Source organism: Balearica regulorum, chromosome 2 (genome assembly GCF_011004875.1).
Source record: "Balearica regulorum gibbericeps isolate bBalReg1 chromosome 2, bBalReg1.pri, whole genome shotgun sequence".
NCBI classification, from domain to species: Eukaryota; Metazoa; Chordata; class Aves; order Gruiformes; family Gruidae; genus Balearica; species Balearica regulorum.
Genome location: NC_046185.1, coordinates 40,853,257 through 40,872,510, shown reverse-complemented (window position 1 = coordinate 40,872,510; position 19,254 = coordinate 40,853,257). Strand labels below are relative to the sequence as shown.

Sequence of the window (19,254 nt, the reverse complement as noted above, 5' to 3'; positions counted from 1 at the left end):
GATAAAAGGAAAGTATGATACAAAACCTGTTCAGTCATTAGGAGTTTAATTTTTGCAGCAGTGGCTAGCATGTCAGTTAGTGCGCACATTTTTAGTTGCATACTTGATGCAAGTTCTCCACCTAGTGGAATAATTTTTAGTGCGTCAAAGGATCACAGTTCCTTGCATATCATCACTTTTATTTCTGATTCATTAAAGGAGTAATAGCAACAGTTTCCTTACATAACTTTTTATAAGTATTTAAGCTATACAATAAGTTTTTCCAAAATTAAAATTCATTCCACACAGTGGCTGAAATATTTATAATGGCTTCAGAAAATATAAAGGCCGAGAGAACTATAAAAGAAAACTTGGTCACAGCAATCAAACTGTATTCACAGACTTATTTCAACAAAACAACCTCAGATATTTTGTTCATCTAGGTTTTGGTAGCTGAGCAAATTTCTATTTTTAGAAAATCCTATACGCTTCACAAATATTAACAACAATCATATTTTAAATAAAATTTTAGAGCAGGCAACGTACCTGCTCATATAGCATCAACAAAACAAACCCATCCAGGTACCAGAGTGAAAAGTAGCAATTTCAGCAACTTCTCATGGCACACAGTAAATTCCATATCACCAAAAGTTCTTACTTTGAGGCTGGGTGGAACTGTAAAATACGTATTCTGGTCTGACTGCATATGTATGTGTGTACGTACATCATGCAGGAATTCTGGGGGAGAGTAGAAGGACCATTCCCATGCAGAAGGTCAAACCAGATGAACAATCATCCACCCTGCTTAAATGTATGAATCATGATAATATTCCTCCCCGTGCTTGTGAAGAACAGCCTCTTGGAAAAGAAATATAAAGGTAAGAAGTGCTCATACAAAATATAGTTTGCACCTCAGACCTATTAAAACTTAAGCTGGCCCCAGCTCCAGTACCTGTAATCACAACTGTAGCACACAGCACAGAGAAATAAATGTCCCTTCAGACAGGTTGGTCCTGAGCCACTTCAGGAGACAAAGGTCAAAACCAAGGATATGAATTTAAACCTCCCTTCTTGCCGACGATGAGTGCACTCCCAAAGCAATTGGTGTAATGCACTGTGCTCCTTGCATGACACATTACTTAATAATTGCATGGCTGCATTTCAAGTCACCTTCAGTTCACAGCAGTTTTTAGTTGTGACTTGACAGCAAGACTGGGTTACAGTTATCCTGCACTTGAGATAATGAAGGTATAGATTATAGTAGAGAGCCCACATCAGACAAAAGAGGTCACACGTCCCGACTCGATACAGATCAACATTATAAACTGGATCTCATATAACATGAGCATCAGAAAGGTGCCTTGACTCGTTCAGTGCACTTACCAGAACCCAATTTGCAAGTATAGGAGATCATATTCTCTTGAGCTGATGAGCTTCCAGTTTAATATTTCTTACTGTACCAGCTGACTCCGCCACGGCACCAAGTCTTGCAGGTGCAGGTAGACTTACTTGGGTAACCTAGCTGTCAGCCAGCGCACCATCTCACGTGCACACCACGTTGCTTGCACAGCAGCAGCAGGCAGGTGTACGTCCCCGCTGCACAGAAGGGGAAACTGAGACAGCAGGAGGCTAAGGCTTATCTGAACGGATTGCAAGCAAGCTACAGTGGAGGAAAGAGACTTAACTGAAATCTTTTCCTGTATGCTAATAATGCATAGCCTTCAAAAACAGTGCATTATCCTTCTATGCAGGAAGATAGTACTTAATCCAGCACAAAAGATTTCTTAACGCTATATTAGGCAGCATAAACACAGTATCCTGCAGGGTATGACACCAGGCAAGAAAGACAGGGAAGTTTCCTTGTGATCATGGGATCACATGTAATACTGTCTTGTACAGTGCCTGACTTTCAACTGTGGCACAAACCTTAGCACATGAATTTTATTGTATTTACTCTTAGAGAAAAACTAAAATATGAAGCTGTATAGCTAGTGGAGTCGTGCAACTTTTTTTTTTTTTTTTCACATTACTCATCTCTCTGAACTCTCACCAAATTTTGGCCATCCAGAAGCAACTTCAGTACACTTTTTACTGTGATTCTAGTTCATGATCCATCACCAAGACCAAATCCCTCTTTCTCATTTCTGGAGGTCAGAGTGCAGGCTTTAAAAGCCAAGTCAGTGGAAACAAAAGGATTAACTTGGAGAACTCTCCATCATCACCTCCCCAGTTGGAGCCTGCAAGGAATAAAAGTGTATGGCAAAGGTTAGGGGTGGAGCTAACAGGTCCCAAAAGACTGTGCTAAGAAAGGTCTTCACCTCCTCAGCTATCTTTGCTGTAAACTTTTCACTTTGTTTTCAATGTACACGGGGTAAATTTTGTGACCCCTCTTATTGCAGAGGGCTGCTTAGGGAGGTGGGGCTGCCTGATCGCACGCTCAGCCAGCATGTGTGCCCAAAGCCTACGTCCCAGCCCTTGGCGTGTTCCAGTTGTCATTTGCATGGTTGAAATCAAAGAACATTGCTTTACAAGGTCTGCCAAATACTAGGGTGCAAATACACCAAGCACAATGACAAGGAAAGATCAGACTTAGTAGCAACTAAATCAGACCATGTGAGCAATCTGGTTGAAGCAGGAGGGCAAAATTCATGACCCCTCTTCACTGTTCTCCTGTCTAGAAACATGCCTTCTGCTCTTCAGTTGTAGTTATGCTGGCCTTTTGCCAACATACTGCTTTTCAGTTTTTCTTCTTCAGTGCCAGTAGTCTACTGATTTCATCTGCTACTCCTGCTTATAAGTTCCCTTTATTTCTTCCTGAGAATCAATAAATATTACCGTCCTTCAGAGGCAGGAAGATAGACTGAGTAATGACGTTCCCTGCTTGCCAGGTTCCTTCCACCGAGATTGCAACACCAAGGTTTCTGGTAATGAGCTAGAAAACCTCTGCAATATTCTTCCATCCTGCTGCCCACAAAGAAGGGAGTTCATGTGCTATACATTTATATTCAATTAAGTCCTAAATTTTTGTAGTCTGACTGAAATTTGTTTGTTATTTGAATGAAAACTGACCTTAGGTTCCTTGCTAAAATGCTAATAACCAGAAGGAGAAAAAGACATCCTCAGACATTTGAAAAAATATCCTTAATTGAGGAGTATGCCTTGATTTTTATACTTGATCACACAAGTGTTGCTGAGAAATCTCTTGATACTGAGAAGCTAGTCATTTATAAGGATGTAGCTACAAGGCACCGCTTCAAGAGTAAGAACTAATGCAAGTGCACAGCACTGAGGGTTTTTTTTTTTTAAATTTCCTTATGGAATTGCATGACTTTTTCAGTACGCCAGCAAAGCAAACTGAATAAATCAAAATGAAGTTTGGGAGCACAATTCAGAGCTCCTACCCTGCCAAATTTCATCTTGCTTACCACCTACTGCTTTGGTTCTAGGATTGCAACAAATTTTAAAATAAATTATTATGAGAATAAATATTTTTTATTCAACATGATAAAAAAAAAAAGACTGAATTCTTCTGTGAAATTTGTGTGAAAAAAAAAAACCCCTATGAATCAGAAAATGTAACTGAGGCATTTAAGTTTCGAGAAGTCACGAACACATGGAAATATTGATGAACAGTGTTAGTCAGACTTGCAACTACTACGTTGGAGTATGCAAGCTTGCTATGTACTTTATTTTGGAGTAAGGTCACAACCATTTACAATTCACACTACTATCAATGCTGGTGCCCTTTTGCATTGGGGTGGTTTTTTCACTTATGTTAAATTAAGCTGGTATCTGGTGTAGACTTTGGGCTACTTGGTACTTTCTTAACAGCATGGCAGATTCTCCTTTCTTAGTTGCTGTTCATGAGAGGATGCATTAAAAATGTGTGCTATTACAAGAACACAGGTCACGGTTAGAAAACATATATACATATATCTACAGCTGAAGGCAATTTTCTGCAGATTACCACTGTGCAGATGAAAGAAGAGAGGGAATATTTCTTCATTACATTATCTTTATAATTAGGGTCACACTGGACACAGAATAAGTATCCCTTGGGACTGGACAGTGATTCCAAGTTTGTTTTTTTTTCCTAAAGATGATAAAAGCAAAACATTTTAAGTAGCTGTTGTTCCTTTTTTTTATCTAGAGTGGATAAAAATGGACAAAATCTGTCACATTGTTCTTTTATGAATTGACAATTTACTAAGTGCTTCAGAAATTCTAAAACACCTTTCACAGTCAGACCTTGTTTGTTGGCAAGGATTATATTCAGAGTTACGATTGTGGATATTGTGGGAGATACGTAGTCTGTTTATGTGTATATGACTTGGTTTTTCCCTCTCATTGGTACCACAATCCCTAACTGAAGATTTACAAGAGAAGTTCTAGAAAATCAAAACTTTCAGCTTTTATTGGGTTGTACCACTGATTCATCACTTGCTTGTTACCTGCTAAAATAAAGCCCAGAACACAAAGAAGATGATTTCCTACTGCCCAAGGTAAAAATCCTGGCTCCATATACAGTTCATGGAGCAAGACAAGTCAAACTACTATCTGAAGGAGCTTCTGAATTGCTTTCTGAAGATCTGTCTTTCTCCATTGACTAGAGAGGGAACTTAGCAGGGCTGATGGCTAAAAGTTAGATGTTTTGGGGAAGATTTCGATGTAAATTAGAATAGCCTCAAGGAAGTAACTATGTTAAGCTCCGAGTTTGTTATTGGGACAAGAACAGCTAAACATTTCTATTTGCAAGGCTGAGATCATCTTTCTTCTGAAAGCAGCAATGGAAGGCTTAGCTGGGCAAGGGGGTGGTTGCTATTGTCATGACATTAAGGTTGTGATATGCAGATTTTTTTGAATGTTCTTTCCATTCACAGTTGCAGTCTTACAGTTAAGCAAAATGGATTGCCATCCTGCCCTTTGAATTGGCCCTTCAAATCCTTGTGTTTTCCTGCCTCCCTAAGATAGGAAGAGATTAAGGGTGACTGACAGCAGAAAAAAATTATGCAGCCACATATATGTTAATCTTGCCATCTTTTCTGCAGGATTTGGAAGGAGAGGGATATTTATAACTGTTCCCTTTGTCTTGCTTTTGGACTAGCCACTGATTTCCCAGCACCCTAGAAAACATTTCTAAAGGTCTGGGACAGAAAAATAATTCTCTCAAGACAACTAATCTCTCCATTCATGTCATTCATATGAAAGTAATTCTACACCCTTAATATTGGCCAGAATATTTGGTCTTGAGTCTCAGGCCAGGAAAAGACTGGGAGACTCTGATAAACATTTCCTTTATCATAGTCTTAGCGAACCAAATTTAATGTAACATTTGAAATTAAATCACCGTACTTTTGCATGTTGGCAAACTTGGGACAGCAGCCTGTTTCTGGCCACAAGCTGCAAAGGTTTTTTTTGACCTCAAACACAACCAAGGTCTCATCTGAAGGCTTTCTTAATTGAGAAGGGCTCAAAATCTTGACTTGTATAATCTGGCTACATAACTGCTATTAATTCAAAGATGTTAACCTGGTTTATAGGAGTTAAGATCCAAGATTTTTTTAATAATAAGTTAAGGCTTATTCATTTCTCAAAACAAAAACAAAAAACCAACCAAAAAAACCCCTCCAAATCCCCTCTAACATTTGTTCTACTTCATGTATTTTCAGCATCGTTAGGTCCCACTTTTCCAGAGTTCAGCCTCAGAATATTGGTACCTTTGCATCTGAAACAGACCTTTGTCTTTGCCTGTTCAACCTCGCATTAAGTACCAAAGCAGAAAAGTAATCTGCTACATATCCCTAACCACCATCATTTGTTATTACTACTTTTTTTGAGATGGCCATATTGGATACCATGACAACATATTCTGGACGAGAATGACAAGACTTACAGGGAACATAAATGAATGCACTTTGTTCACTTGCGACTAAGTCTGATCACTTCCATTTTTCACTTTATTAATATTTTACATACATAAAGATCCTTTTGTCCTAATGGATTCCAAAGCAAACCATTAAAAAAGGAATAGGAGTGATTTAGATATTACTCCCCATAATTGGATTATATGTTCCTTGCTTCTGTGTTAAATTACTGTAGCAGTTCAGCCTACAGATGACCAAAGTCTCTGATTTCTCAGTTGAGAAACAGTCTTTTCTTTGAGCAACAGACTTGTAATTGTAGCACAGAATTTGTCAAAAGATCCATTCTATCCTCTGCTGAATTAAACTCATAAAAGATGCAAGAACACATTTGTGCTGCTGATAGTGACAGTACTAGCTCTGCAGATGTCACTGTTGCTGTCACTTTGCCCCACATAACTCAGGCAATCTTGGGTATCTTTCCAGAAACTAGCACAAAGCCTGATTCAGTCCTTCCCTTTTAAACGTGGCCTTTATAGTACATAGAATTACAGCAGGCAGGAAAAGGAGGATGCCGTGTGGAGAGTAATTTCTAATTAATTTATATTTTCAATCTCCGAACTACAGTTTCAGCAAGCTACTGGTTCTTAATTTGGCCCTTTGGGGTTAAGTCTCTCTAGATCTGTGGCTTTGGAACACGTTTCTAAGCCAGTGGGCTCACTGTGAAGTGCTGACTGATGCAGAACAAGGTTTTTTGAAAGATCAATATTCAATTATATTTTAGAATTTCTATGTTGTAAGTGGTTAGTGGGATAGCCACAGGACTTCTAAGGGGAAGCCAAACTATACTTACAAATGTTCTATTTCTTTCAGGATTGGAACTCAAAGAAAGAGGTAAAAGGGGTGGATAACAGGATTGTAGCAGTCATGTTTTGTTTGTTTTTTGGAAAATCGACCAGTACCCATGCAAGCTATGGCATGAGGGTTTTTACGTGCCTCAAGTCAATAGATCTCTAGTTTTAAAATTGCCCCTTTTAACATTTAACTAGCCAGGCAGGAGGAGCTGAAATGTTAAGAGTCTCATTTACCTAATGCAGATTGCTCTAGGAGAAGTGACTGTGGCAGATTTAGTTACTCACAGGTATAATCTAATGAATAGTTGAAAGATTTTTGCATTGGGATAGGAGGACTCCTACATCAGCTAAAGAACGAACATTTCAGAGAAGTCTTTGAGTATTATTTGAGGGGAAATGGCACAGAATTACAGCAAAAATCCATTCTCACAGAATCAAATATTAAATTACTTAAAGAAGATCTAGAAAAATGGAAATTAATTTCAACAAGGGGAAAAAAAAGAAGGGAGAATTCAGAAACACCATAATGAAAAACTAAAATTGACATACTGTTCCAAAAAAAGCATAAAGGAAACTATGTGCCAGCGGAAAATCTGTTAACCATCAAAAACCAAACCCAGAACAATTAAAAAAAAACAGTTTAAAAACATAGCTCCCTGTAAACGGACAGATAAGTCAGCTTTAACTGGTTTGGTTTATCATAATGGAAGTGGGATTTGACTAGAGTATCCTGGATAATTGAAAAAGCGGAGTGTTAATTCTGTGAAAGGTAGCATTTGGGACTGGGGGCTGAGATACAGGATTACAGAGTAGTATCATCCAAAATGCCATGCAGAAGAATAACAAGTGAACAAACACAAAGCAGAAAACACTGGCATCTAAAATACTGTGAATAAATTAGAGTTACTAATTTAGTTGGAAAGAGAAGAGTAAAAGATGTGTTTTTGTGGGACACTGGAGGCCACAGGCAAATGATTTTCTATGGATATGCCCTAGAAAGTTTGGAGAGTGAGGAAACAGTGTGCCTGACTGTCAGTGGACATAAATACATTAGAAAGTATAGAGGGAAATCTTACTTTAATTAAGCACAAAGGTTACAGAGTTAGTCATTAATTGTGCCCAACTGGACTGGGCACTTGATCAATAGCTACAATATTCCTTATATTATAAACATAGTGCAGTACAGTACAGTAATACGGCTGCAGTTCACTAGTGTGGTATCAAAATTGACCTTGCTAAGAGTGTGGAATATGTTCTTCATCAGGTTGACATTTGTGGGCATCATTACATTCCTATAATTTAGGCAAACTGAAAAGGAAAGGAAAGAAAATTGTTTCCCCAGAGAAAGTCCCTAATGTGGCATGTCGGACTCGTGGACCTGGTTATTGAAAATTTAACAGCAGTATTTTGGAGGAATGCTACTGCTCAGCAACTTGAGAAAATAAAACATACTAATCTAAGTATTTTAAAGAATTGTATTGGTGTTATTTTAAAAAGACAAGACTGTTGGTATATTTAGAGATATGAAATTGCAGTGGACAATCAGCATGCATAGGTGGAATCTATCTGGAAAAAGAAAGAATTTGTGTCTTGGATTAACCAACACAGATAATAGCTGCTTTGAATCAGCAGTAAGCCATTTATCGGAGATGTATAGGAAAATAGCTTATAAAACAGTAGAAGAAGAGCATTCAAATGTCTTTGAAGGATTAGACTGGATCCCTAGTCTGCATGTATTTATTAAGAAATATGACCAGTAACCCATAGAGAAGATGTACTAATGTCTTACCTAATATACCAAATGATCAAGGAAAACAAAAAGGCATGATAAAGTATACCGAACTCAGGGTCTGAGAAACTTGAGAAAAACATACTGGTACACAACAGATCTCTCAAGTCCAGGCCTTTCAGCAGGTAAAGCTAGCTAATCACTCTTAGAGCAAGAAAAAGCCTATCACTGAGGGTTAAAAGTTGAACAAAGTATAGTCTTCTGTAGGCACAAAAATCCCATTTGGTTGAGCAAGTATACATGAAGCTTGTAACAATGAATAAAAATATTGTGCATAACTTCAAGGTGAGATATGTATTCCACAGGTGGAATAGCCTTATTGTTGTCCTGTCGCCACTGAAGACTATGCAGTGAGTGTAAGAAAAATGTTGCAGGTATCGTAAGAACATCAAATACATCTGGAAGTTAGTAAGCCTTCAAAGAAACCTCTTTGCTTGATTAAAATGGGCTGAAATTCATCCTCCTGTAAGGGATTTAAGATTCATTGGCATAGTATTGGTGCAAGTTGTTAAACTTCCTCATCTGCTTTCAGATACACATTTGAAATTTTTTCAAGCACCAATACATACAAAAACACTAAAGGGAGGAAGGGAAGGAAAAGATATATACTAGCAAAATTGCATTACGGAAGTACACACTTTCTACTGAGTTATCTAGTTTCAGTTGACTACGTATCTAACATACTTGCATTGTCCCAATTACTGTGATATCTGAGATCTTCAGTCTTTCTTGATCCTGGTAATACTTGTGTAAGGCAAGAAAGTGCTAACCAGATTTTTACCGAGACAACAGCACATTTATGGTAAAACAGTAAATTCAAGTGACTAGCTGGTGTCCCAGTTCTTAAGCTAACTTTCCATGATATGGTGTAAGTAAATTTAAACCCTGCATCCTAAAATATCCTACTTCCACATTTAAGTGAAGTTTTGCAGCAAGAGAAGTGGCAGTAACAAGGTTCTTTGCTGTTTCTACATTATTTAACCAGGAAGATGTCACTGGGGGGATGGTAAAAGTGACCTTGAAACTTCTTTGTGTATAATAAAAGTAAATTTTGTAATGTAGGCCTCTCAATTAACATAGAATATTGCAAAAGAAACACTGACTTCAATAACCTATGCTAGCCTAAATTGTTTATTTTGACAGTCACTCAAGAAAGTGATGTTTCAGCCATGACTGCTGACCTTCCTCAAGGTTTCTTCCAAATGAGTCAAAGCAAAATCTCCAAATACCTAGAAGAAATGCAATGTCAAAACAGTGTACTTCAGAATAACTGTCAACATGTATGACTAAATTAAATTAACCTGAACTGAAGATTAAACGTTGTTGTTCTGAAATGCATATCAATCTTTGTATTTATTGAGGGAACTGCACCAAGATAACCTTGATAATTTCTGTGGATTTGGGGAGGAGGACACAATCATACAGCTCCTTAAAATCAGTGGTCAGCAGTCAGTGTTGGCCCATGGAAACAATGAAAAGTCAATTTTTTGTTAAATGAAACATCAATAATTTCAGTTGTAAGATTTAATATCTGAGGCATTGACAATGTTGGATACAATGGTTAACTGTAAATCATGGTTTGGGGAAAGAAGCTCTACGTTCTGAAGTGTCAAACCACCATAGTTATTTAACTGCAGTAGTGTTGTGGAGGTTTTTAATGGTTATCTCTAATTTCTTTCTGCAGTCAGTAAGAGCATCCAAAAACTGAAATAGTAGCCTGTAGGAAACAACTTGCAGTGCATTTAGCTTTTAAAAGCCAATCATGTCATTCAGATCACTTTCATTGGTAATAAAATAATTACAGTAAAGCAGGAATAAGCTCCACTGAAGACTAAACTACAGGGGTTACTATAGCTGCTATTTGCAGAAGCAAAACCTGGAGAGATTTTCTGTAGCTATTATTCATACATACAATCATCTCAAACATTTAGGCTTCCTCAAGCGAGTTGGATTTGCACTGCTTAGCCCTGCATTAATTACATACATCCAAATCGTCTATTTCTCATGTCTTTTAATTCAAATTCCTGGCCGTATAACTGTGAAAGTATATGTGTGCTTCTATACGCACAATTTTAAAAAATTAATTAACTGAAAATAGACAACATTGCAAATTGAAAAAAAACAACACCTAGAACAGGCTGTTAGTTGTGAGACGGACATCGCTGTTTAGTATCTGCAAAGTCAAGGCTGGGTTTTTTCCCCTTGATGTTCACAGATAAGTTTCCTATTTGAACTCTCAATAATTCCTCTTTTAAAGATCCACTATCACTTAACATGCCAGGAAAAGTACATGAGCCAAAGCGCATCTTTGGGGAGGTGCTATGCTGCTCTGAATGGTTGGCTGTTCCAACATTATAATCTATGGTTCTGTCATTAGATTATGGACGACATTTAAACCTTCGGGATCTGTGAGGTTTTGAGGGTAAATCAGTCCAGTAAAAAAAGAAGCTATTGGTAAATTTTAAGTGGTTTCTTTCCTTTGTTTCTCAATGGAGGCTGCTATCATGTAAACTACTCCACAGCCTATTCTTAACCTTATGGGAGTAACTGCAGCTCCAGGAAATGTCTGCATGCCACTGCAATCCATGCAGGTAAAGGAGCTAAATTATTCAGTGAAGCATCTTTCCCATACTTCAAATCTTGGCAAAGCCTGCTACTTAGAGAAAGACTCCACTAGAATGGACCATCACAGTAGCTTCTCCCTCCTGTGGTTACTAGCAACTCCCCAGAAAAAGACTTCTTAGGTTTGCAATTTCTCATGAACATAAATAATTCTTAAGGTCTCTTTCCTTTCTCATTCTGCACCTTTCAACCATAACTAACATACTGTACCAAACTTCCATTGCCCTTCCACAACTCTGCCTTGAGGAAAAAGGACTGAGAAACTCTTGCTGACCTTGTTCCACCATTGGAAGAGGGCTCTGGAGTGCTCATTTCCCCTTCTTCCCAACACTTCCACAAGGTAGCCTTCTCTGATGAGGGGTTATGTTTGCCCTTGTACTGCCTTCCTTTCAGCAATGGTTCCCTAGTCATTGTCAGATGCAAAGACCATTATTGTTTGACGAAGAATTTAAACTCTTTAACTCACGTCTAAAATCTGATCTTGTTTCTGTATCTGAGGAAATTTACCAGGGGCTTACCTCATTTACCTTAATAGATTCAGATTCTGACTCAGTAGTCTAAGTTCAAGGCATTCTAAATACACTCTGAACCCAGTTCATCAGCTGTAACTGAAATCTGAAGTCCTCAGGCTGATGGTCCTTGGCTACTTTTTAAGGCTTTTCATTCACAATGCGCTTCTTGTTTTCTGTAATGTATTCTCCATGATGTTAAGTTTCTCTTTATTGCATCACCTACTATTTCCTCCATGAAGAGGCAACAGTTTGTAAGAAGTATTAGTGTAATACTGAAAATGCTTGTTCTTAAATGGTGTTGAAAATCAGAGATAGGATACAAAGAAATATCAGACACAGTTAACTGGGTATTTTCAAAAGAGCAGGATAAGGAATGTATATTTTTTCTGACAGAAGAAAAGATTTTCTTATAAATAAAGAAGATAATACATGTGACAAAATTATGTCAGGGATCCTTTACTGCAGACAGCTGTATTTATTTCTTGGAAAGCATTGTTGCTCTTTTAACAAGGGGACCCTGTATCCTCCCCTCACCAGGCAGAAGGCAGCAGCCTCAAAGAGGGGAGCGAATGGAAGCAAGTCCACGTGCGGCAGGCAGTGAACCTTCTCCTCCTCACCCACCTCGCCATCCCACATACCCCTATGTAATAGGTACGAGGTTCTGGCTGTGGAAGACCACTCCAGCGAGGATATGGATGACAGTCAAGCTACTCCAGAGGTAGCACCTAGGCCCAAAAGGCCCATGCCTTGGGTCATGACCACCCCAACAAAGAAGAAAAGGAGAGTTATAGTCTTAGGGGACTCCCATCTGAAGGGTACAGAGGGCCTGATATGCAGGGCAGACCCTCCTTTCAGAGAAATCTGCTGCCTCCCCGGGGCCCGTGTCAAGGACATCGCTAGGAAACTCCCCAGCCTGGTACAGCTCTCTGACTATTACCCACTGCTGCTCCTCCATGTGGGTGGGGATGAGGCAGAGGCACGCACCACAAAAGCGATCAAAAGGGACTTCAGGCTCTTAGGGCAGTCAGTGAAGGATTCGGGGGCACAGGTAATATTCTCCTCCCTCCTTCCAGTTAAGGGCAGCAATGGTGGGTGGAACAGGCAGACGCAGTCCATAAATGCATGGCTCTGTGACTGGTGTCAACGCCACAACTTTGGGTTCTTTGACAATGGGGCAGCCTACACGGCACCGGGCCTGATGAACCCTGATGGGATTCATCTCTCTCAAAGGGGGAAGAGGATCTTTGCCCAGGAACTAGCGGGGCTCATCGACAGAGCTTTAAACTAGGCTTGAAGTGGTAAGGGGCTAACATTGAGCTTGCCAGCGACATGTTGTGGGACAATGTGCCCAGGTTGGAGGGACGGGGCGCTGGCGAGGGCCCTTGGCCTACTGCTCAGAGATGTGCTTGATGCACTACAGCACACTCGAAGCCCAGAGGAGACAAGCCGGGGGCTCCAGATGCAACTGGAACCAACGAGGTAACACTGGGAAGATACATCAAGAGAATCCCAGCCACCCCAGCCAATAAGTCAACCTCATCAGGGGCACAACTGAAATGCCTCTACGCGAACGCACGGAGCATGGGGAACAAACAAGGGGAGCTGGAGACATGCATGCACCTGGAAGGCTATGACATTATTGGAATTACAGAGACGTGGTGGGATAGCTCCTGTGACTGGAGTGTTGGGCTGGAAAGATACAGGGTCTTTAGGAAGGACAGGCAGGGCAGGCGAGGAGGGGGCATCGTCCTCTATGTCAATGACCAGCTGGAGTGCATGGAGCTCCACCTGGGGATGGATGAGGAGCCCTCCGAGAGCCTATCGGTCAGGATTAAAGGGAGGGCTGGGGCAGGGGGCATCATAGTGGTGGTCTGCTCAGGCCACCTGACTAGGGAGACCAAGCAGATGAAGCCCTCTATAGGCAGATAGGAGCAGCCTCACGCTCACAAGCCCTGGTCCTTATGGGGGACTTCAACCACCCTGACATCACTTGGAGGGACAATGCAGCTGAGCGCAAGCAATCCAGGAAGTTCCTGGAATGTGTCGATGACAACTTTTTCCTCCAAGTGATAGAGGAGCCCACGAGGAGAGGTGCCATGCTGAACCTTATTCTCACCAATAAGGAGGGCCTGGTAGGGTATGTCAAGCTCAAGGGCAGCCGTGGCTGCAGTGACCACGAAATGGTGGAATTCAGGATCCTCAGGGCAGCAAGGAGGGTGCGCAGCAACCTCACCACCGTGGACTTCAGGAGAGCAGACTTTGGCCTCTTCAGGGATCTGCTTGGTAGAATACCATGGGACAAAGCCCTGGAAGGAAGAGGGGCCCAAGACAGCTGGCTAATATTCAAGGGTCACCTCCTCCAAGCTCAGGAATGATGCATCCCAACAAAGAGGAAGTCAAGCAAATCCACCAAGAGGCCCCCATGGATGAGCAAGGAGCTCCTGGGCAAACTCAAACAAAAAAAAGAAGCCTACAAAGGGTGGAAGCAAGGGCAGGTAGCCTGGGAAGAATACAGAGAAACTGTCTGAGCAGCCAGGGAGCAGGTTAGGAAAGCCAAAGCCCTGATAGAAATTAGTCTGGCCAGGGATGTCAAGGACAACAAGAAAGGCTTCTATAGATATGTTAGCGAGAAAAGGAGGACAAGGGAAAATGTGGGTCCCCTCCGGAATGAAACGGGTGACCTGGTTACCCAGGAAATGGAGAAGGCTGAGGTACTCAATGACTTCTTTGCCTCCGTCTTCACTGGCAAATGCTTGAGCCACACTGCCCAGGTCACAGAAGGCAGGGACTGGGAGAATGCAGAACTGCCCACTGTAGGAGAAGATCAGGTTTGAGAATATCTAAGGAACCTGAAGGTGCACAAGTCCATGGGACCTGATGAGTTGCATCCGCGGGTCTTGAGGGAACTGGTGGATGAAGTGGCCAGGCCACTCTCCATCATATTTGAGAAGTCGTGGCAGTCTGGCAAAGTTCCTGCTGACTGGAAAAGGGGAAACATAACCCCCATTTTTAAGAAGGGTAAAAAGGAAGACCCAGGGAACTACAGGCTGGTCAGTCTCACCTCCGTGCCTGGCAAGATTATGGAACAGACCCTCCTGGAGTCTATGCTCAGGCACATGGAAAATAAGGAGGTGACTGGTGACAGCCAACACGGCTTCACTAAGGGCAAATTGTGCCTGACAAACTTGGTGGCCTTCTATGATGGGGTTACAGCGTCTGTGGATAAGGGAAGGGCAACTGACATCATCTACCTGGATGTGTGCAAGGCATTTGACGCCGTCCTGCACAACATCCTTGTCTCTAAATTGGAGAGACATGGATTCGATGGATGGACCACTTGGTGGATAAGGAATTGGCTGGATGGTCGCACTCAAAGAGTAGTGGTCAACGGCTCAATGTCCAAGTGGAGAACGGTGACAAGTGGTGTTCCTCAGGGGTCGGTACTGGGACCGGCACTGTTTAACATCTTTGTCAGAGACGTGGACAGTTGGATCGAGTGCACCCTCAGCAAGTTTGCTGACGATACCAAGCTGTGTGGTGTGGTCGACACGGTGGAGGGAAGGGATGCCATCCAGAGGGACCTTGACAGGCTTGAGAGGTGGGCCCATGTGAACCGCGTGAAGTTCAACAAGGCCAAGTGCAAGGTCCTGCACGTGGGTCGGCGCAATCCCAAGCACGACTATAGGCTGGGCGAGGAATGGATTGAAAGCAGCCCAAGGAGAAGGACTTGGGGGTATTGACTGATGAGAAGCTCAACATGAGCCGGCAGTGTGCGCTTGCAGCCCAGAAAGCCAACCGTGTCCTGGGCTGCATCAAGAGAGGCGTGACCAGCAGGTTGAGGGAGGTGATCCTGCCCCTCTACTGCACTCTTGTGAGACCCCACCTGGAGTACTGCATCCAGCTCTGGGGGCCCCAGTACAGGAGAGACATGGAGCTGTTGGAGCGAGTCCAGAGGAGGGCCACGAAGCTGATCAGAGGGCTGGAGCACCTCTCCTATGAGGACAGGCTGAGAGAGTTGGGGTTGTTCAGCCTGGAGAAAAGGTGGCTCTGGGGAGATCTAATTGCGGCTTACCAGTACCTGAAGGGGGCCTACAGGAAAGATGGTGAGGGACTGTTTATCAGGGAGTGTAGTGACAGGACAAGTGGTAATGGGTTCAAGCTGAAGGAGGGTCGATTTAGATCAGATGTCAGAAAGAAATTCTTTACTGTGAGGGTGGTGAGGCACTGGAACAGGTTGCCCAGAAAGGTTGTGGGTGCCCCATCCCTGGAAGTGTTTAAGACCAGATTGGATGAGGCAATGTGGTCTAGTGGAGGGTGTCCCTGCCTGCAGCAGGGGGGTTGGAACTAGATGATCTTTAAGGTGCCTTCCAACCCAAACCATTCTATGATTCTATGATTCTATGATCTAGTGATTCATGCATATAATTTGAAGTAGGTTTGAGGAATGATGAGTAAATCTCTCTTTGTGTCTATTTTAAAGATACTAAACTTCTGAAATAATGTTATTCTTCCCATCTATTTCCAACACACAACATGTACATTTCCAAAGTGTTTTAATGCCACAGAGCCACATCTTCTATGTCTTCCGGTCTGTGGCAATACTTTAATCAAAAGTGCTTTGAACCCTCTCCAGCACATCATTTTGTTTCACATTTACCTCAAATATAAACCAGCATATACATTGTGTCACAGCTTTCTTTGGACTTGTATAATTTCTGTTTATCAAATATGATACTAATCATATTAATTTGTTATAAATAAACATATAATAGGTAATGTATTTTCCCCTCACAGAACTGCACTCATGAGAGTTAAATTTGTAATTTCATTTTTTTCTGGTTCAATAGACAGGATTAACAGAACTTCAATTCTGATCAAGGTAATTACTTTAAAATAAGGCTCAGCATAGTACTATTTCTTACGGGTTGGTTTCTCAGTTCCAGTCTACTTTTCTCTAAAACTCAGCTAGATCACATGCATCAGTAAGCATCAGTTACACCTCTTGTCCTGATTTTAGCTGGGATAGAGTTAATTTTCTTCCTAGCACCTGGTATAGTGCTGTGGTTTGTATTTACTATGAGAATAATGTTGATAACACACTGATGTTTTAGTTGTTGCTAAGCAGTGTTTGCAATTAAGTCAAGGACTTTTCAGCTTCCCAGGCCCTGCCAGCGAGGAGGCACAAGCCTTCTGCAGGAGGTGCACAAGAAGCTGTGAGGGGACACAGCCAGGACAGCTGACCCAAACTAGCCAAAGGGATATTCCATACCATATCATGTCATGTTCAGTATATAAACTGGGGGAAGTTGGCTGGGGAGGTCTGCGGCTCAGGAACTAGCTGGGCATCAGTCAGCAGGTGGTGAGCGATTGTGCTGTGCATCACTTGTTTTGTATATTATTATTATTATCATCATCATCTTCTTCTTCCTTTTTTGTCCTATTAAACTGTTTTTATCTCAAACCACAAGTTTTACTTTTTTTCCATTCTCACCCCCATCCCACTGTGAGGGGGGGTTAGCAAGTGGCTGTGTGGTTGTTTTAGCTGCCTTCCGGCTTAAAACACAACAACTCTCTAATTCTCTGTGACAGAAAAGGCAGACCCTGATTTATATATACAAAAATGCATGGAATTTACTCATCTCAGAACATAAGGTCAAGCAGCCGCTTACTGCAAATATGGTATTTAAATCTATTTGATCTTTACCTGAGGTGTAGGATAAAATGTTTACATGTTTTAAGAGACACTCATAAACTTAGCGTTTGTAAAGCTGAACTATTCCAAACAATGGGACAATTCCATGTTCCAAATTGACTTATGTAAAACAAAATAAATATTCCTGTTGTCATTACAGCAAAATTTTCATGTAAGAACGTACAGTGAAATCTTCAGTAATTTTTTCATAATTTGAATGCAAATTACTGGCAGAAAATTCAACTTATTAAGAAGAAACCTGAAAGAATGAGCCACAGGGTGCATAGAATGTTCAGCAAATCCATCCAGCTCATGTCCCAAAAAGTCCCAATTACAATTCTTCTTTCCAGTAAAAGTGGAAAGAGAAGCAGGTTTAATTCAGACAAATTAAGGATTAATTTACTGGGAAATGTTAACAAGCCTATGAATCTCTGTATGGCCCCTTTGTTTTGGAAAACAGTCAATTTGTATAATTGATCTATACTTATCTCTTTGTTTTCTTTCTCTTCTCTTCTTCCTTTCAATGTCTACTGTAATCAAAATATTTTTTTCAAAAACAGTTGTTTTTATTTTATACATGATATTGTACAACTTAAACTGGATATTGCATTATTTCCTCCATTTTCATTGGACCTAAATATTGCAATTGTCATAAGGTTTTCTCTGTTTTCTCTTTGCTTCAACTGAGATTTTACTAGAGGAACTACATTTTCATTGGTTTCACTTGAGGGAACTGCTTTAATACCTTGATTTGAGTCATCAGGATACAAATATTTTGATCTCTATTATTTAGTCTAACTCACGTGAATTAGATGAGAGCTGTCATACCTTTCTGGGAAGGACAAGTTGCATTCCCAATACATGGCAGAAATTTATTGCATACCTTCAGCACAGTAAGTCTGATGCGCCATGGGAACACCGCATTTACTGAGTAGGTAAAGACTGATTGTGTTACACAGAGTATACGCAACAAAGAGGATGGCTATGGTCTGACAGCTAATGCAAAAAGAACTCATCTAGTATGTTCCTGGTCATGCTTTTTGTCAGGGACAGCTCTGCTTTTCCCCATCATTTGGCTAGGTTCATGTGCATGGCAACAACTATGGAAAATTTCCACATTACCGGTTGTTCATGTATGATTCTCCATTTTTTCTCCTACAGCACCAAGGAATTCTGCAGAAAGACTGGACATCTTACCTTTTGAAAACACGGGAATAAAATACCATAACTGAAATTGTTACCTAGAAGGGCATTTTGTCAATTTTCATTTATTTTTTGACCACATAAAATAAATGAAGGTCATTCTGCAGAAAATACAAATAGGATTGAGAAACAGAGCAGGAAAAAAGTGCTGAATAGGAACAGGGTTTGGAGAAGAGGACTGTCAACATACCACAGGGCAAGCCTTATAAAATGAATCATAGAACCATAGAATGGTTTGGGTTGGAAGGGACCTCAAAGATCATCTCGTTCCAATCCCTCGACACCCTCCACTAGATCACGTTGCCCAAAGCCTTATCCAACCTGATCTTAAACATTTCCAGGGATGGGGCCTCCACAACCTCTCTGGGTGTTGCCACATTACAATTAATTTTCTTGGGTTTTTTTGCCTTTCTAGGATGTACTGTTTACCTTTCACAGCCAGTGTATGAATGGCAGACAGATAACGATATAGGAACCTTAATGAAGAGAAAAAAATTAACACTTGTCCACCTTCAGATCTGTGGAATTAAAGACTCCCTAGCTTATGATGTAAGGCTGCAATGGCACAGCTTGTGTGGGCAATAACAGCTTTGGTGTAACCTTCATGGCCAGAAGGTAAGTGAGGGAAACTGTACTGAAATAACCTTAAAAAAGGCTGAAGTTCTGAAACAGACTCAATCAAATGAAGAAAAATACATGCAGAAGCACGTGCTGCCCACTACATCAACAATGGCTGAATACA

At 41.0% G+C, this 19,254-nt stretch overlaps 1 long non-coding RNA gene across 1 annotated transcript in view; it reads right to left on the bottom strand.

Moving 5' to 3' along the window:
* The window catches only part of LOC142600362 (uncharacterized), a 38,886-nt gene that overhangs the window by 10,786 nt on the left and 8,846 nt on the right, over nt 1-19,254 (bottom strand). The gene's annotated exons all lie outside the window — the stretch shown is intronic.